The sequence below is a fragment of the Carcharhinus amblyrhynchos genome, chromosome 1 (assembly GCF_965287045.1).
Source record: "Carcharhinus amblyrhynchos chromosome 1, sCarAmb.v2.hapA, whole genome shotgun sequence".
In the NCBI taxonomy this organism is placed as follows: Eukaryota; Metazoa; Chordata; class Chondrichthyes; order Carcharhiniformes; family Carcharhinidae; genus Carcharhinus; species Carcharhinus amblyrhynchos.
In genome coordinates this window covers 2,767,452-2,787,393 of record NC_137324.1, presented here as the reverse complement: position 1 = coordinate 2,787,393, position 19,942 = coordinate 2,767,452, and positions in this window count along the sequence as shown.

Below are 19,942 nucleotides of genomic sequence, written 5' to 3'. Positions count from 1 at the left end.
ATAGAAATAGAAGCACGAGTGGGCCATTCACTCATCTAGCCTGCTCCACCATTCATTACAATAATGGTTGATCATCAAATTCAATAGCCACCATTACATAAGAACATAAGAAATAGGAGCAGGAGTAGGCCATCTAGCCCTTCGAGCCTGCCCCGCCATTCAATAAGATCGTGGCTGATCTGTCGCTGCTCAGTTCCACTTTCCCGCTTTCTCCCCATAACTCTTAATCCCCTCTCTTATCAAAAACACATCAACCCGCGTCTTAAAAATATTTAGCGAGGCAGCCTCCACCACTTCAACGGGCAGAGAATTCCAGAGATTCACCACCCTTTGAGTGAAGAAGTTCCTCCTCAACTCCGTTCTAAACTGCCCCCCTTTTATCTTGAGGCTGTGCCCCCTAGTCCTACTGTCTTTTTTGAGCGGGAAGAGTCTCTCCACCTCTATCCTATCCATCCCATTCATCATCTTATACGTCTCAATGAGACCATTGGGAACATTCTTTCTGAATCTACCCTGTCTAACCTGTTAGAATTTTATAAGTTTCTAGAGTTCCCCTCTCACTCTTCTAAATTTCAGTGAGTATAACCCTAACTGACTTAGTCTCTTCTCAAATAACAGACCTGCCATTCCAGGAATACTGCACTCTCTCAATAGCATGGGCATGCTTCTTCAGATAAGGACACCAAAACTGCACACAATACTCAAGATGTGTTCTCATCAACACCTTATACAATTACAGCAAAACATCTCTATCACTATACCTAAATTATCTCGCTACACAGGCCACAATGCCATTTGCCTTCTTTACTGCCTACTTTACCTGCGTGCTTACTTTCAGCAACACCTCACTCAAGTTACACCCATTCAAATAATAACCTGCCTTTCTATTACTGCTACAGAAGTGGATAACCTCACATTTACCCACATTACACTGTATCTGCCATGCAGATGCCCAAACGCTCAACCTGTCCAAATCACGCTGAAACATCTCTGCATCCTCCTCACAGCTCACCTTCCCACCCAACTTTGTGTCAGCTGCAAATTTGGAGATAAAACATTCAGTTCCCTCTTCCAAATCATGAATATATAATGTGAACAGTTGGGGTTCTAGCACAGATCCCTGTAGAACCCCAATAGTCACTGACTGCCAATCGGAAAAAGACCCTGATCACTGGACCCAATCCTTTCCATTGCAAGTTAGTCTCCAATCCCAAGCAGGTGTTTTCTAGATAATCATCCATATACTAAACCAAACCAAATGGTCGATAAGGATGCCAGTAAAAGTGTGAAGTCTGAGGATTGGGAGCAATTTAAAATACAGCAAAGAACAACCAAGAAACTGATGAAAGGAAAAAGAAAATATGAATAAAAACTAACAAGGAACATAAAGGTGAACCATAAAAGCTTATTTAGATATGTGCAAAGGAAAAGATTAGCTGGAACAAATGTGACCTCATTACAGGTGAGAACAGGAGAATTTAAAGTAAAATTAAAGTTTATTTATTTGTCATAAGTAGGCTTACATTCACACTGCAATGAAGTTACTGTGAAAATCCTCCAGTCTCCACACTCTGGCGTCAGCACCTGTTCGGGTACTCTGAAGGAAAATTTAGCATGGTCTATCCACCTAACCTGCACATCTTTGGACAGTGGGAGGAAACCAGAGCATCTGGAGGAGACCCACGCAAGCACGGGGAGAATATGCAAATGCCACACAGACAGTGACACAAACTGAGGTTTGAACCCGGGTCACTAACCACTGTGTCACTGTGCTGCTCTATGATGGAGAACGAAGAAATGTCAGAGAAACTAAACAATTTCTTTGCATCTGTCTTCACAGACGAAGTGACAGAAAAGTTCCCAGATTTACTAGACAGCAAAGGGTTTTTGTGAAACTGTGGGGGTAAAATAAATCAGCATTAGTAGAGAGGTAGTATTTGAAAGGTTAACTGGATTGAAGGTTGATAAGTCCCCAGGACAGGTGGATAGGGAACAGCTGTTCCCCTTAGTTGAAGGGTCAGTTATGAGGATACACAAGTTAACAGTGAGGGGTGGAAGCTTAAGGGGGGAATTTGAAGAATTTTTTCAGTCTGGAACACGCTGCCTCGGAGGGTGGTGGAGGCTGGATGCCTCACATCCCTTAAAAAGTACCTGGATGAATACTTGGCATGCCATAACACTCAAGGCTAGGGGCCAAGTGCTGTCAACTGGGATTAGATGGGCAGGTCAGGGTCTTTCATGCATCAGTGCAGGCTCGATGGGCCGAAGGGCTTCTTCTGCACAGCAGTATTCTGTGATTCTGCGACCAGGTGACCAGAGTGTTCAAGGAGGTGACTATAGACATAATGGATGCATCTGTGGTTAGAAAATTCTAGAAAGGTTCCTGCGGATGGGGAAGTTCCAAATGTAACCCCACTATTTAAGAGGAAGAAGGAGAATGGAGAATTACAGACCTGTTAGTTCGATGTCAGTGGTTGGGAAAATGTTAGAGTTTATTATTAAAGATGTGATAACTAGACACTTGGAAAGGAAGGTAAAATTGGGCTGAGTCAGTATGGGACTATGAAAGGGAAATCATGTTTGACAAGACTGTTGGGAGCTGTTTGGGAATGCTGCTTGTGTATAGATAATGGAGAACCAGTGGATATGCTGCATATGGATTTTCAGAAGGCTTTTGATATTACAAAATACAATTCAAATAGAATTGTAGGAAATATGCTGGTATTGATTAAGATTCATGTTGGGGTCACAGTTCAAATGATCACAATCAAATGATTTAGATGTTGGGACCAAATGTAATATTTCCAAATTTGCTCATTGACACAAACTTGGTAGGAATATAAGTTGTGAGGAGAATGCAAGGAGGCTTCAAGAGGTCTTGGGCAGGCTAAGTGAATGGGTTGAAACATGGCAGATGCAAAGTAATGTGAATAAGTCTGAAGTGATGAACTTTGGTAAGAAAACAAGAAGACAGAGTATTTTTGAAATGGTGAGACTGTGGAGTACAGTCCGAAAGTGCCCTGGATGCCCTCGTTCACAAGTTGCTAAAAGTTAGCATGCAGATGCAGCAAGCAACTAGGAAAGCAAATGGTATGTTGTCTTTACCACAAGAGGATTTGAGTACAGGAATAAATATATCTTATTACTGTTTTATCAGAGCCTTAATGAGACTTCATCTAAGTTATAGAGAGAATGCAATGATGATTCATCAGAGATGGTTGGATTATTTTATGGGGAGAAATTGAGGAGACTGGGTCTGTATTCCCTCGAGCTTTAAGGAATGAGGGGTGACTTCACTGAAACTTACAAAATTCTTAAAGGTATGGCCGGATAGATTAAATGAAATGCTTCCTTGCCTTGGGTCTGAAACAAGCAGACATAATCTCAGGATCACAGACAGGCCATTTAAGACTGATGAGGAGGAATTTCTTCACTTGGAGGATGGTGAATCTTTGGAATTCTCTATCCAAAGGAGTTTGGGAAGCTCAGTCACCAAGTTTGTTCAAAACAGAAACTGATAGATTTCTAGGGACTGAGGACATTGAAGGATATGGAAGTTGCACAGGGAGGTGTTGTAGAGGTAGATGTTCATCTAGGATCTAATTAAAATGCGGAGCAGACTCAATGGGCTGAATTCCCTCCTCCTGTTCCCATGTTCGTACTAAACTCTTACTGCCTGTGGAGTGATTGCCTCCTGCAATGTTTGGTTCAGGAGGATTCACCTTCCCTGATGTTCTGATGTGATTCTAGCTGTCCCTTGGAAATCCTGAGTTTATCTGATACAGCTGGAGACACTTACTACATGCACGGTTCTCCAAGTATCCAGGCATGACACTGCATTGCAAGCAAAAGTCTCAGATGCCCATCCATGATCCAAGGAAAAACCCTCTATTCCCTCTCTAACAGTCTAGTTGGCACCTTGATTGAACTATTAATTTTAATTAATGTTTCTAAATCTGCTATTTCTTATGATCTTTTGGTATGTGTGCTGTATAACAAGCTCAAAGCGAGTTATTCTCAATTTAGAGCACGGCAAGATGCCTCTGCTGAACCGGATGATCTATCCCCACATACCACAGTCTAACAGCTCAATCCAGTAAGTAACCATTTCCAAAACTCAATCACTATTACAAACATTAACACGTTGAAGCAACCTAGCTAGGGCCAGTGATAGGGCCAAATATCACTTACATCCAACTGTTGGTGAATTGCAGTGAATGCAACATCTATCTGCTGTTCCAATTCAGGCCAGAAACTCTGAGTATTTTACGAAGTCTGTGTGAATCCTAAGTTTTGCAGTTTGAATTTGGCTCAGATAAGCATGAGATATCACACATCAGGTTTCAAATGACCCACCAGGGAACTTTTATCAAATAAAGTTTCCTGAAGTATATATACTGCAGGCATTTGCTTCGGAAAGGCAACTCCCCCCAATCCCCTTGGAACTTTATAAACTCCTAACTCAATAGAAGCAAACCAACTGGAAGAGGAATGATTTCCTCCGCTAAGATCTCTACTCTCATTACATGACACAAATTCAACTGATGGAACAACAAACCTGTTGTAAAGGAGATGACCTTAGAAAATTCAGAGTTTCTGTCTTAGAAGAAGGGATCCAAAACAAATCATAGCCGAAAACCTCTGTCTTCCTTGGTAACTGAGATTCTCCACTGAAAGTGAATGGAATTTTGGCCAGAACGCCAAATTCTGTTCTCACTTGCAGGTAGACGGGCACAGATGTGATCGGTGAATCCTTTGCCACAATATTCATGGACTTTGGGAAGCCCCTTGTTTGCATTGTTACAACATACAATTTTGCCATTGAGTTATTTCTTCTAGAATTCATATAGGGCAATCTTAACTTCAACAAGATTCTTTTCAAATCATTAAATTTCTTTTGGATCTACATTGTTAATCTTCCATTTTTAAATCCTCCCCAAAGGTTCAAAGGTTTGAAATCCTCTTCCAAAGGTTGTCATTCTGCAAGGACATTGTTGGAAAATGATTGATTGAACAGCTACTTATTTGTCCCCTAAATTGGAACTAAATACCCCAGAATCTAAAATCATTTCTTATATCACCATTTATTGACAAAGTTAATCTAGCTATGTCTTTGTTAATCCATCTTTGGGGTCCTGGTGCATAAATCAGGTTCGGGAAATAATCAAAGATACAAATGGAACATTGGCCTTTTGCACCAACCTGCCATGAGGGACTTTGTCAAACGCTTTACTGAAATAAACTGCTCCAGATGCAAAGGTTAATCTCATGGGATAAAAGGAGAGGTGGCTAGATGGGTGGAGAACTGACTTGGCCACAGAAGACAGAGGGTAGAAGTGGAAGGGTCTTTTTCCGGCTAGAGATCTGTGACTAGTGGTGTTCCGCAGGGCTCTGTACTGGGACCTCTGCAATTTGTGATATATATAAATGATTTACAAAAAGGTGTAGCTGGTGTGATCAATAAGTTTGCAGATGACACAAAGATGGCTGGACTTGCGGATAGTGATGGACATTGTCAGAGAATACAGCAGGACATAGATAGGCTGAAAAATTGGATGGAGAAATGGCAGATGGAAATTAATCCAGATAAATGAGAAGTGATGCATTTTGGTAGAACTAATGTAGGGAGGAGCTATACAATAAATGGCAGAACCATCAACAGTATAGATACACAGAGGCACCTAGGTGTGCAAGTCCACAGATCCTTGAAGGCGGCAGCACAGGTAGAGAAGGTGATGAAGAAGGCATATGGCATGCTTGCCTTTATAAGACAGGGCATAGAGTATAAAAATTGGCGTTGCAGCTGTATAGAACATTGGTTAGGCCACATTTGGAGTACTGAGTCCAGTTCTGGTCGCCACACTACCAGAAGGACATGGAGGCTTTGGAGAGAGTACAGTGAAGGTTTACCAGGATGTTGCCTGGTATGGAGGGTCTTAGCTATGAGGAGAGATTGGGTAAACTGGGGTTGTTCTCCCTGGAAAGACGAAGAATGAGGGGAGGCCTATTAGAGGTGTATAAAATTATGAAGGACACAGATAGGGTGAACAGTGGGAAGCTTTTTCCCAGGTCAGAGGTGACGATCACGAGGGTTCACAGGTTCAAGGTGAGGGGGGCGAGGTTTAACTCAGATATCAGAGGGACATATTTTACACAGAGGGTGGTGAGGACCTGGAATGCACTGCCAAGCAGGGTGGTCAATGCGGACACACTGGGATCGTTTAAGACTTATCTGGATAGCCACCTCAACAGACTGGGAATAGAACATAGAACATAGAACATAGAACATTACAGCGCAGAACAGGCCCTTCGGCCCACAATGTTGTGCCAACCAGTTAAAAAACAATGACCCTCTAATCTATACCAATCCTTTTCCATCCATAAACCTATCCACGGATCTCTTAAACACCCCCAAACTAGGCGCATTTACAACTGCAGCAGGCAGGGCATTCCAATCCCTCACCACCCTCTGGGTAAAGAACCTACCCCTCACATCCGTCCTATTACTACCCCCCTTAATTTAAAGCCATGCCCCCTCGTGCTAGCTTTCTCCATCCGAGGAAAAAGGAAAAAGGCTATCACTGTCAGGATACAATGGAGGGATACAAACGAATGGTCTAGTTGGACCAATGAGCGGCGCATACTTGGAGGGCCAAAGGGCCTGTTTCCTGTGCTGTACTGTTCTTTGTTCAGTCAAAGTGTGAAAGTCATCAAATATACGCAATCCTGCTTGAAGCACATCTGGAATGTTGTAAACATTCTGAGCAACCACACCTTGGAGGATAGGCAGAGTAAATGTCACTGGATACTAAGCAGAGGCCCAGGCTAATCTTCTAGGAGCAAAGGTTCAAATCCCACAACAGTAGCTGGTAGAGCTTAACTTAAATTCGAGAACTGAAAAGCTAATCACATCAATGACGTCCACAAAACCATTATCTATTGTCATTTTAAAAAACTCACCCAGCTCATCCTGAGAAGAAAATCTACCAAAATTGCTGAGTCTGACCAACATTGGATTTCAGACTCCAATTGGTTGACTCTCAACTGTCCTCTGAAATAGCCCAACAAAGCCACTCGATTCAAGAGCAAATGTGGGATGGAAACAAATGGTGGTCTTGTCAGCAAAGCCCACACTCGATGAAAGAATTTTTACACTTACCAGAATGATACCTGGACTCTAAGGGTGAAATTATGATGCCTGTTCAATCAACAAAGTAGAAATGTATTTCCTGGAATTCCAACTCAGGGATAATTTGATCAAAGTGCCTCAGATCTTGAGGAGAACAGAAACAATTTCCACAGGAAGGTTTCCAAAGGAAACTTTTGGGATTTGGATCAGCTCCATTTTTTTACACTGTTTTGCAAGACCCGTCCATCTCGCCAGGAAACTCATGATGGGGGTTGACTACGAGACTGGAAGATCCTGCCAAAGGAAAGGGCTGGAAAATCCCGCCCACTGTCTGAAAATCAGAGCCAGTACTTTTGAGATTGAGACTGGGAAGGGTTTCTAAGAGTGGTAGAAGTTTGGGAATGTTCTACAAATGGCAATTGAGTTCAATTGTGAATTTTAAATTACAATAGATTGCAGATCATCCTTGATCCCACTGCATGCTAGAACAGGATCATGGAGTTAAATAGCCTACCTCTCATCGAAATACTCCTGTTACTATTTTTAGTGACCTGATACTCCCAAGCTGATTTTACTGCCACTGACCCACCTGAGGGCCAGTAAGCATTTTTCTGTCTCACCTTCACTCCACTTTCGTTTTCTGTACTTTTTCCTCTCCCATATCCTTGTTTCAGAGCAACTGATGGAACCACTACAACCAAGACATTGTGATGCTCTGATCTGAGATTCAGATCTGAGAAACCTAAGGCTTTCTGTTTTCTCTTGCACCTGCCCAGTTAGTCAGCCACTTGCTCCTCGGTCCTTACATATTCTTTTATCTGGGTGAATGTGGGAGATGGGGACTGCAGAGCGACCAAAACATTCACTCCTATAAAGTAAAGCTAAGTGAATCTCAAATTCAGCATTCATTTGTTTGAACAATACACAATACCCCTCCACACACAAATCTAGCATCTCGAATGTTGCACTGCTCACTCCAGCGTGCAGATCTCGGAGATTAAATATAACTTCCCATAAAGTTAATTGCTACATTTTTCCGGAATAATACTTTCATGTTTGGAAATGTATTCTTCACAGCATTACACAGCAGAGAGTTTGTTAAACAGTAAATGAGTGATTCGGAGGGGGGGTGGGATCCTGAGTAGAGGGGGTGAAAGTGAGGGGGGCATAGATGGGGACTGCAATGCACGGCATCGTGGGGGTGAAGCAGAGCAGGGTTTGAAATGCGTATACTTTAATGCGAGGAGTATTCGCAATAAAGTGGATGACCTTGCAGCGTGGATCAGTACCTGGGACTTTGATGTTGTGGCCATTTCAGGGACATGGATAGAGCAGGGTCAGGAATGGTTGTTGCAGGTCCTGGGGTTCAAATGCTTCAGTCGGAGTAGAGAAGGAGGTAGAAGGGGGGGAGGGGTAGCATTATTGGTCAAGGACTGTATCACAGTGTCAGAGAGGAAGTTTGATGAGGACTTGTCTGTTGAGGTAGTATGGGCGGAGATTAGAAATAGGAGAGGAGAGGTCACCCTGTTGGGAGTCTTTTATAGACCTCCTAAAAGTTCTAGAGAGGTTGAGGAAAGGATTGCGGAGACGATCCTGGTTAGCAGTGAAAGTACGAGGGTAATTGTTATGGGGGACTTTAACTTTACTAATATTGATTGGAATTGCTATAGCTCTAGCTCCTTAGAGGGGTCAGTTTTTGTACAAAGTGTACAGGAAGGTTTTTTGACTCAGTATGTAGATAGGCCAACTAGAGGTGAGGCTATATTGGATTTGGTGCTGGGAAATGAGCCAGACCAGGTGCTAGACTTGGAAGTTGGTGTGCATTTTGGTGATAGTGACCACAATTCGGTTACGTTCACCTTAGTGATGGAAAGGGATAGGCATGAACCTCGGGTCAGTAGTTTTAGCTGGGGGAAGGGTAATTATGAGGCTATTAGGAGAGAATTAGGAAGCATAGGTTGGACTAGGAGATTACAGGGACTGGGAACGTCCGAAATGTGGAGTTTTTTCAAGGAGCAGCTACTGCGAGCCCGTGATAGGTATGTCCCTGTCAGGCAAGGAGGATTTGGTAGGGCTAGGGAACCGTGGTGCACTAAAAAAGTTGATTCGTTGGTTAAAAAGAAAAAGGAGGCTTATGTTCGGATGAGGCTTGAGGGCTCAGGTAGTGCATTAGAAAGCTTTAGATTGGCTAGGAGGGAGTTGAAGAGTGAGTTAAGAAGGGTTAAAAGAGGACATGAGAAGACTTAAGGATAGGATAGGATTAAGGAGAATCCTAAGGCGTTCTATAGGTATGTCAAGAACAGAAGGTTGGTTAGGGCAAGATTAGGGCCAGTTACAGACAGTAGAGGGAAGTTGTGTGTGGAACCGGAAGAGATTGGAGAGGCATTGAACCAATATTTCTCTTCAGTGTTCACGCAGGGGGACATGAATATAGCTGAGGAGAACACTGGGTTGCAGGGGTGTAAAATAGACAGTATTGCAGTTGATAAGGGGGATGTGCTGGATATTCTAGAGGGTTTGAAAATAGATAAGTCCCCTGGTCCGGATGGGATTTACCCTAGGATTCTCTGGGAGGCAAGAGAGGTGATTGCAGAGCCTCTGGCTCTGATCTTCAGGTCGTCGTTCGTCTCTGGTATAGTACCGGAAGATTGGAGGATAGCGAATGTTGTCCCATTGTTTAAGAAGGGGAACAGAGACTTCCCCGGGAATTATAGACCGGTGAGTCTTACTTCTGTTGTGGGCAAGGTTTTAGAAAAAATTATTAGGGATAGGATTTATAGTTATTTGGAGAGTATTGAATTGATTGGAGATAGTCAGCATGGTTTTGTAGCGGGTAGGTCGTGCCTTACTAACCTTATTGAGTTTTTTGAGAAAGTGACCAAAGAGGTGGATGGGGGTAAGGCAGTTGACGTGGTATATATGGATTTTAGTAAGGCATTTGATAAGGTTCACCATGGTAGGCTTCTGCAGAAAATGCAGATGTATGGGATTGAGGGTAGTCTAGGAAATTGGATCAGGAATTGGCTAGCAGATAGGAGACAGAGGGTGGTGGTTGATGGTAAATATTCGTCATGGAGTTCGGTTATGAGTGGTGTGCCTCAGGGATCTGTTTTGGGGCCACTGCTGTTTGTAATTTTTATTAATGATCTGGATGAGGGTATAGTTGGGTGGATTAGTAAATTTGCTGATGACACCAAAGTCGGAGGTGTGGTAGATTGTGAGGAAGGGTGTCATAGTTTGCAGGGAGACTTAGACAGGTTGCAGAGCTGGGCCGAGAGGTGGCGGATGGAGTTTAATGCGGAGAAGTGTGAGGTAATTCACTTTGGTAGGAATAACAGATGTGTTGAGTATAGGGCTAACGGGAGGACTTTGAATAGTGTGGATGAACAGAGGGATCTAGGTGTATGTGCACATAGATCCCTGAAAGTTGGGAATCAAGTAGATAAGGTTGTTAAGAAGGCATACGGTGTCTTGGCGTTTATTGGTAGGGGGATTGAATTTAGGAGTCGCAGCGTCATGTTGCAACTGTACACAACTCTGGTGCGGCCGCACTTGGAGTACTGTGTGCAGTTCTGGTCCCCACATTACAGGAAGGATGTGGAGGCTTTGGAGAGGGTGCAGAGGAGGTTTACCAGGATGTTGCCTGGTATGGAGGGGAGGTCCTATGAGGAGAGACTGAGGGATTTGGGGTTGTTTTCGCTAGAAAGAAGGCGGCTAAGAGGGGATCTTATTGAAACATATAAGATGATTAGAGGTTTAGATAGGGTGGATAGTGATAGCCTTTTTCCTCGGATGGAGAAAGCTAGCACGAGGGGGCATGGCTTTAAATTAAGGAGGGGTAGTTATAGGACGGATGTGAGGGGTAGGTTCTTTACCCAGAGGGTGGTGAGGGATTGGAATGCCCTGCCTGCTGCAGTTGTAAATGCGCCTAGTTTGGGGGCATTTAAGAGATCCGTGGATAGGTTTATGGACGAAAAGGGATTGGTTTAGATTAGTGGGTCATTGTTTTTTAACTAGTCGGCGCAACATCGTGGGCCGAAGGGCCTGTTCTGCGCTGTAATGTTCTATGTTCTATGTTCTATGTAAAGGAGAAAGGCATTCTTTGGCAGTTCTTCCTCTGCCAAACCAAAAACCATTTATTAAAACTTTCTCTTCTCTCTACAGATTTAGACATCAATCAACAAACTGCAATGACTGCCTATTATACAAAATCGCCATGTGCTATATATCTCTATTCTGTGTATTTCCTTGTATTAAAACCCTACATAGTATGTGGAGCATATGGATTATGGACATTTCAATATATCTAAGAACACTTAATCAGAATGAACAGACAATCCTCTTACTGAAGCAATAAATCACAGTGAGAACAACAGAGGCATTAGTTGTGATTAAATTGAGCCATTCTTTCACCTCATTCCTTTGCAGCAAATTGTGTTTTCAACTTTGCAGTTTTTTGTCAGCAGTAACTTTGTTGCTCAGAATTAATTAAAATATTCCAATGTGTATTTATATTTATCTATTCCCTGGAGATAACAGGCACCTACCTAGTCAGGCTGAAATATAGCAATTAATTGACAATTACTAATCCATTTCGCTAAACTTGTTCATGGTAAATGGAAATCCCAGAAATTGTTTTAATTGAAACACAGCAAGTTTCTGGTCCACTTTGCAGAAATAAGTAATGTTACGATTTATACACTCTCTGTAATGACAAAAATGATCATTTTACTACACCAATGACTCAGCTGTCTGTTTTACTCCTGTGGCTATTTTTAATAAGTATTTTTCCTGTACTCAGAGCTCTTTAGGGATGTGTTATCTGGTTCTCTGAGCATCTGGTAACATAACCTGTGGATATCTCTCCATGATTTCCCTAAGATGCAATATCTTGCATTGTTTCTCCCTGCTGAGAATGTCTTTTGGGCTCACATAGAGTCATAGAGGTTTACAGCATGGAAATGGACCCTTCGGCCCAATTTGTCCATGCTGCCCTTTTTTTTAAAGCCCCTAAGCTAATCCCAATTGCCTGCATTTGACCCATATCCCTCTATACCCATTCTACCCATGTAACTATCAAAATGCTTTTTAAAGGACAAATTGTACCCACTTCTACTACTACCTCTGGCAGCTTGTTCCAGACACTCACCACCCTCTGTGTGAAAAAATTGCCCCTCTGGACATTTCTGTGTCTCTCCCCTCTCACCTTAAACCTATGCCTCTGGTTTTAGACTTCCCTGCCTTTGGGAAAAGATATTGACTATCTATCTGATCTATGCCCCTCATTATTTTATAGATCTCTATAAGATCACCTCTCAGCCTCCTACACTCCAAAGGAAAAAGTCCCTGTCTATCCAGTCTCTCCTTATAACTCAATCCATCAAGTCCTGGTAGCATCCTAGTAAATCTTTTCTGCACACTGTCTAGTTTAATAATATCCTTTCTATGACAGGGTGACCAGAATTGCACACAGTATTCCAAGTGTGGCCTTACCAATGAATACAGGAGTTGGGATGTCTTGTTGAAGTTGTACAAGACAATGTTCTGACCAATGAAACCAAGCATGCCAAATGTCTTCTTCACCACTCTGTCCACCTGTGACTCCCCTTTCAAGGATCTGATTCCCTTTAGTTTCAAACAGTTTATTTTCCAGACTTAAACATTGGTGATGTAACAGAGTCAGGAATCCTGTATCAGAGTCAGAACTGAACAAGTTCAGAGTGCTGTAATAAGAAATAGGAGCAGGAGTAGGCCATCTAACCCCTCGAGCCTGCCCCACCATTCAATAAGATCATGGCTGATCTGTCGTGTCCCAGTTCCACATTCCCGCCCTCTCCCCATAACCCTTAATCCCCTTGCCTATCAAAAACCTATCAACCCGTGTCTTAAAAATATTTAGCGAGGTAGCCTCCACCACTTAACGGGCAGAGAATTCCAGAGATTCACCACCCTTTGAGTGAAGAAGTTCCTCCTCAACTCCGTTCTAAACCGCCCCCCCTTTATCTTGAGGCTGTGCCCCCTAGTCCTACTGTCCTTTCTGAGCGGGAAGAGTCTCTCCACCTCTATCCTATCCATCCCATTCATCATCTTATATGTCTCAATGAGATCTCCCCTCATTCTTCTAAATTCTAACGAGTACAAGCCTAGTTTATTCAGCCTCTTCTCATAGTTCAACCCCCTCAACTCCGGTATCAGCCCAGTAAACCTCTTCTGCACTCCCTCCAAGGCCAAAATATCCTTGCGTAAGTGCGGCAACCAAAACTGCACACAGTACTCCAGCTGCGGCCTCACCAGTGCCCTATACAGCTGCAGCAAGACCTCCCTACTTTTATATTCAATCCCCCTCGCTATGAAGGCCAGCATCCCATTCGCCTTCCTGACCACCTGCTGCACCTGCAAGCTGGATTTTTACGACTCATGCACAAGGACCCCGAGGTCCCTCAGCACCATCGCATGCTGCAGTTTTTCGCCATGTAAGTAATAGTCCTTCCTACCATTATTCCTACCAAAGTGGACAACTTCACATTTGCCAACATTAAATTCCATTTGCCAGTTCCTGGCCCATTTGCCCAGCCTACCTAGATCCTTCTGCAGACTCTCCACACCCTCCGCACAATCTGCCGTTCCACCAATCTTGGTGTCATCACAAATTTCGACACCATACGCTCGGTTCCCTCCTCCAGATCATCGAAATAAATGGTAAATAGCTGAGGCCCCAGCACCGACCCCTGGGGCACTCCACTAGTCACCAACCGCCAATCCGAACAGCACCCATTGACCCCCACTCTCTGCCTCCTATTTGACAGCCAATCCCCTATCCACGCTAACACCCTACCCCCAACTCCATGCCCCCTGACCTTCTGTAATAACCTCTTGTGAGGCACCTTATCAAACGCCTTCTGAAAATCAAGAAACAATAGAATAATAGGAAAGGCACCAGTCACACCAATTAACAGAACATTTTGCATGGTTAGGTTTTACACAGTCCCATTCCTAATTTCTTCCTAGATCCTTTTTATTAGTTTTCCTGATTGAGTTTTTTTTACTTGGATGACAGGGGAAATTGTCAGCTTAGTCAAGAAAATAAAGGAAGCGTACGTAAAGTCTAAGCAACTAAAAATAGACAAAGCCCTTGAAGAATATAGAGAAAGCAGAAGGGAGCTCAAACAGGGTCTAAAAGGGGCCATGAAATGTCCTTGCCCAGCAGGGTTATGGCAAATCCCATTTTATACATACATTAGGAGCAAGAGGGTAGCTAGGGAAATATGAAGGAGGGAAATTTTGTCATGTCAGCTACAACTGTCACCAACTTTTACAGATGCACCATTCTTTCTGGCTGTATCATATCTTGGTATGACTCCTGCTCTGCCCAAGACTGCAAGAAACTACAAAAGATTGCGAATGCAGCCCAATCTATCACGCAAACCAACCTCCCATCCATTGCCTCTGTCTACACTTCCCAGTGCCTCCGCAAAGCTGCCAGTTTTCAGGACCCCACACACTCAGGACATCCTCTCTTCCACCTCCTTTCGTTGGGAAAAAGATACAAAAGTCTGAGGTCACATACCACCTGACTCGAGAACAATTTCTTCCAACAGATTTTTGAGTGGACCTGCCTTGCATTAAGTTGATCCTTCACTACACCCTAAATATGATTGTAATGCAACATTCTGCACTCTCTTCTTCTCTATGAATGGTATGCTCTGTCTATATTGTGCACAAGAAACAATACAGTTCACTGTATGCTAATACATGTAACAATAATAAATCAAATCAAATCAAATTGGAAGTTATGAATGGAGCCACAGGAAGTGGGTGATATCCTTAATGAGTACTTTGCATCTGTATTCACCAAAGAGAGGGGCATGAGAGCTGTTGAGTTTAGGGAAGGGTATGTGAATACTCTCAGGCAGATCAGTATAATCAAGGAAGAAGTGTTTGGGTGCCTTAAATGCACCAAAGTAGCCAAATATTCAGAGCCGGATGGGATCTATCCCATTCAAAGGAAGGCCAATTAGCTTTTAATATCAAGGAACATATTTATTAAACATGAAAAGTTTGATTATAACAGCATACTCCATCACACCCCCTTCTCTTTACTAATGTGACTAGATTTCAAAGATATATCTGATCTCAACAAACACAAGAGCTTCTAACTCAACAAGCTAACCATGATCAGACAACACTCCATTCTGAAACCCAGTGGCAGAGGGCACTCGATTGATTTTGTGGATTTCTCCTCCAATTTCCCCGGATGATTTTCACACGACTGCTTCCAAACTCCACTCTCAAAAAGACATGCTTTAAAATTTTATTTCAAACAATACTTTTTCTCAGCTGTTTTCATCAAGGATCCACTTCCAGGTTTTCCAACGAGACTGTGAAATAAGGTTTCCACTTCATTGTTTTAGCAAAGATCCACCTCCAGATTTTCTATATCTCTTTTTAATATTCCACTGCCTTGAAAGCTTTTAAGCTTTTGAACAAACCCCCTGAGATAAAGCAACAAATTGCATCACAATTGCAGAAATTTTTGCTTTGCAGAAAAGTTAGGGCTACACAGTGGTTAGTGCTACTACCTCACAGCGCCAGAACGCAAGTTCAATTCTGGCCTTGGGTGACTGTCTGGGTGGAGTCTGCGTGTTCTCCCTGTGTGGGTTTCCTCTGGGTACTCTGGTGTCCTCCCACAGTGCATGAGTCGCAAAAACCCAGCTTGCAGGTGCAGCAGGTGGTCAGGAAGGCGAATGGGATGCTGGCCTTCATAGCGAGGGGGACTGAATATAAAAGTAGGGAGGTCTTGCTGCAGCTGTATAGGGCATTGGTGAGGCCGCAGCTGGAGTACTGTGTGCAGTTTTGGGCGCCGTACTTACGCAAGGATATTTTGGCCTTGGAGGGAGTGCAGAGGAGGTTTACTAGGCTGATGCCGGAGTTGAGGGGGTTGAGCTATGAGGAGAGGCTGAATAAATTAGGCTTGTACTCGTTAGAGTTTAGAAGAATGAGGGGAGATCTCATTGAGACGTATAAGATGATGAATGGGATGGATAGGATAGAGGTGGAGAGACTCTTCCCGCTCAGAAAGGATAGTAGGACTAGGGGGCACAGCCTCAAGATACAGGGGGGGCGGTTTAGAACGGAGTTGAGGAGGAACTTCTTCACTCAAAGGGTGGTGAATCTCTGGAATTCTCTGCCCGTTGAAGTGGTGGAGGCTACCTCGCTAAATATTTTTAAGACGCGGGTTGATGGGTTTTTGATAAGAGAGGGGATTAAGGGTTATGGGGAGAGGGCGGGAATGTGGAACTGAGCCACAACAGATCAGCCATGATCTTATTGAATGGCGGGGCAGGCTCGAAGGGCTAGATGGCCTACTCCTGCTCCTATTTCTTATGTTCTTATGTTCTTATGTGTGGTTTAAATTGATTAACTTGGCTAAATTTCCCCTGAGTGTCCCTAAATGTGTCGGCTAAGTGGATTAATGTGGTAAAAAAGTGGTTACGGGCAAGTGCTAGTGCAGATTTTGCCTTTAGATATTGTTATGGTTCAGGTAGAAACTCTAAAGTGTTTTATGGAGCCCACCTGGATCATAAGGTTTACATCTTGAATTTGGCAAGGATAAGCATGATGTTTTCCACTTCAGGTATAATTCAAATGACCCACTAGGGACCTTTCAACAAACAACATTTATTTAAGAATATAGTCAACATGTATAGTAAGAAAATGAGCAAAAACCTTTATCAATTACAAACAAGAAATAAAACAGCCACTATAATGTATAATTCTTAACAAATATATCTAATGTTTTCCAATCAAACCAAAACCATTGCCACAAACAAAACCCTTTAAACAGGTTCAATACAGTAAAGTTTACTGCTTACATGGTAATGGAAATTGAGTCCTTTGGTTGAAGTCTGCATTTCCCTGGATTTGCTCCAAACAGTTTGAAGACAAGGCAGGTTTTCAAAATGCCAGACAGATTCTGATCCAGTCCCCAACAACAGCAGATTTTCACCTTTCAGGAAAACAAGATCTTGTTTTCAGCGAACCAACAGAATTTTCAAAACAACAGGGAGAGAGGGAAAACACTTCTTTTTAGATTGCTGTCCCTTCTAAAACTCAACTGCAGCTCAGAACTGAAAATGAAATCTTAAAAACCCTGTCAAAAACACATGACCATTCTCCTAACAATGCAGGATCATAAAACTAATCCCAGAGTAAATACAAACAACTCCATTTAAACCATCTAAGTAGCAATAAAAGGAATCATCGTAGTCAGCCCGGCAATTTAATGACATTAGCTAAGTCTGTGAGCCGAGAATCCATTGAAGCTGTGAGCTGCAGAAATCATGTTTGCAAAGAAAATCTTTCTTAAAGGTACACAAATATAATAAGAACATAAGAAATAGGAGCAGGAGTAGGCCATCTAGCCCCTCGAGCCTGCCCCTCCATTCAATAAGATCATGGTTGATCTGAAGTGGATCAGTTCCATTTTCCCACTTTCCCCCCATAACGCTTAATTCCCTTGTCTATCTGAAATCTACCTACCCGTGACTTTAATATATTCAGCGAGGTAGCCTCCACCACTTCAATGGGCAGAGAATTCCAGAGACTCACCACCCTTTGAGTGAAGAAGTTCCTCCTCAACTCCGATCTAAACTGTCCCCCCCCACTTATTTTGAGGCTGTGCCCTCTAATTCTGCTATCCTTTCTAAGTGGGAAGAATCTCTCTACCTCTACCCTATCTAGCCCCTTCATTACCTTATATGTCTCTATAAGATCCCCATCAGCCTTGTAAACTCCAACGAGTACAGACCCAGTCTATTCAATCTCTCCTCATAGGTTAACCCCCTCATCTCTGGTATCAGCCTAGTGAACCTTCTCTGCACTCTCTCCAAGGCCAATATATCCTTTTGTAAATGCGGCGACCAAAACTGCACACAGTACTCCAGTTGCGGCCTCACCAGTGCCCTGTACAGTTGCAGCAAGACCTCCTTGCTTTTGTATTCTATCCAAAGAACAAAGAACAACACAGCACGGGAAACAAGCCCTTCGGCCCAACGCGCCCACGCCGCCATTTTAACATTGTGCTTTTCCTCTTCCACCCTTGACCCATGTCTATGTTTATGGCACGCACACTGGAAACCAGATTGAGGAGAGAATAACTTAGGGACAATTTGTTACACCAATCAGTCTAAGAGCACATCTTTGGGGTGTGGGAGGAAACCGGAGCGCCCGGAGAAAACACATGCAACCACGGGGAGAATGCGCAAACCCCCAAGATACTGGCCCAAATCCATGTATCTGCACAGCGAACAGTGATAGTTACTGAACTGTCGTGATGCCCAACTGCTGGTCCAGTTTAAGCGTACACAAATGACGCGAAGTACTAGGCTACTCTCGAAACATCCAAGAGCAGCCCACGCACGACCCACCGCGTGTATACCCCTCATTAGACAACAAGGTGGACCAACGCACCTGTGCAGTAAAAGAGACAAAACATCAACACATGTAACAGTTGATTTCCAGGAATGTCCTGAAGCTCTGATCCTTATTTAAAAGAGTCTCCTATATTCCTCCATCCCTATTTCGCTCATGTGTCTATCTAAGTACACCTTAAACAAGTCCAGCGTGCCTGCCTCCGCCAACCTACTTAGCAGTGCATTCCATACCCCCACAACCCTCTGTGTGAAAAACCTCCCTCTCGTATCCAAATTTTACTTCGCGCCCCCCTCACCCTAAGCCCATGGCCCCTCGTGATATTTGTCTCCAATCTAGGAAAAAGCCTGCCACTGTTTACTCTATCTATACCCTTCATAATCTTATACACCTCTATTAGATCCCCCCTCAATCTCCGTCTTTCGAAGGAAAACAGCCCCAATTTACCCAATTTTTCCTCATAACCCAGTCCTTCCATACCAGGCAGCATCCTGGTAAACCGCCTCTGCACTCTCTCCAGGGTCTCCACGTCCTTCCGGTAGTAAGGTGACCAGAACTGGACGCAGTACCCCAAATGCGGTCTAACCAACGTTCTGTACCACTGCAGCATTAGACGCCAGCTCTTGTACTCTATACCCCTTCCTATAAAGGCTAGCATTCTTTGCAACCTTCTCCACCTGTGTTGCCACCTTCAAAGACTTGTGCACTTGCACTCCCAGATCCTTCTGCATTTCTATACTCTTAATAGGTCTACCCTTTATCATATAACTCCCCTCTACATTATTCCTTCCAAAATGCATCACCTTGCATTGTGGTGGAAGAAAAACACATGGTTAAGATGGCGGTGTGGGCTCTTTGGGCTGAAGGACCTGTTTCCTGTGCTGTGTGTTGTTCTTTGTTCTTTGATTTATCAGGGTTAAATTCCATCTGCCATTTATCTGTCCAATATACCAGCCTATCTATATCCTACTGTGTTGCCTGACACCCCTCCTCACTGTCCGCCAGTCCTGCCATCTTTGTGTCATCTGCAAACTTGCTGATCACACCACGTATGCCCTCTTCCAAGTCATTTATGTATATTCTGAATAGAAGAGGTCCCAGTACTGAGCCCTGCGGCACACCACGAGTGACAGACCTCCAGCTAGAAAAGGGCCCTTCCACTACTACTCTCTGTCTCCTGTTACCTAGCCAGTTCTCAATCCATCTAGATAATTGTCCTTGTATCCCAAGACCTTTTCAACCAACCTACCATGAGGGACTTTGTCAAACACCTTACTGAAATCCATATAGACGACATCAACGGCTCGTCCTTTGTCGACCGTTTTTGTCACCTCCTCAAAAAATTCTACCAGATTCGTAAGGCAAGACCTCCCCTTAACAAAG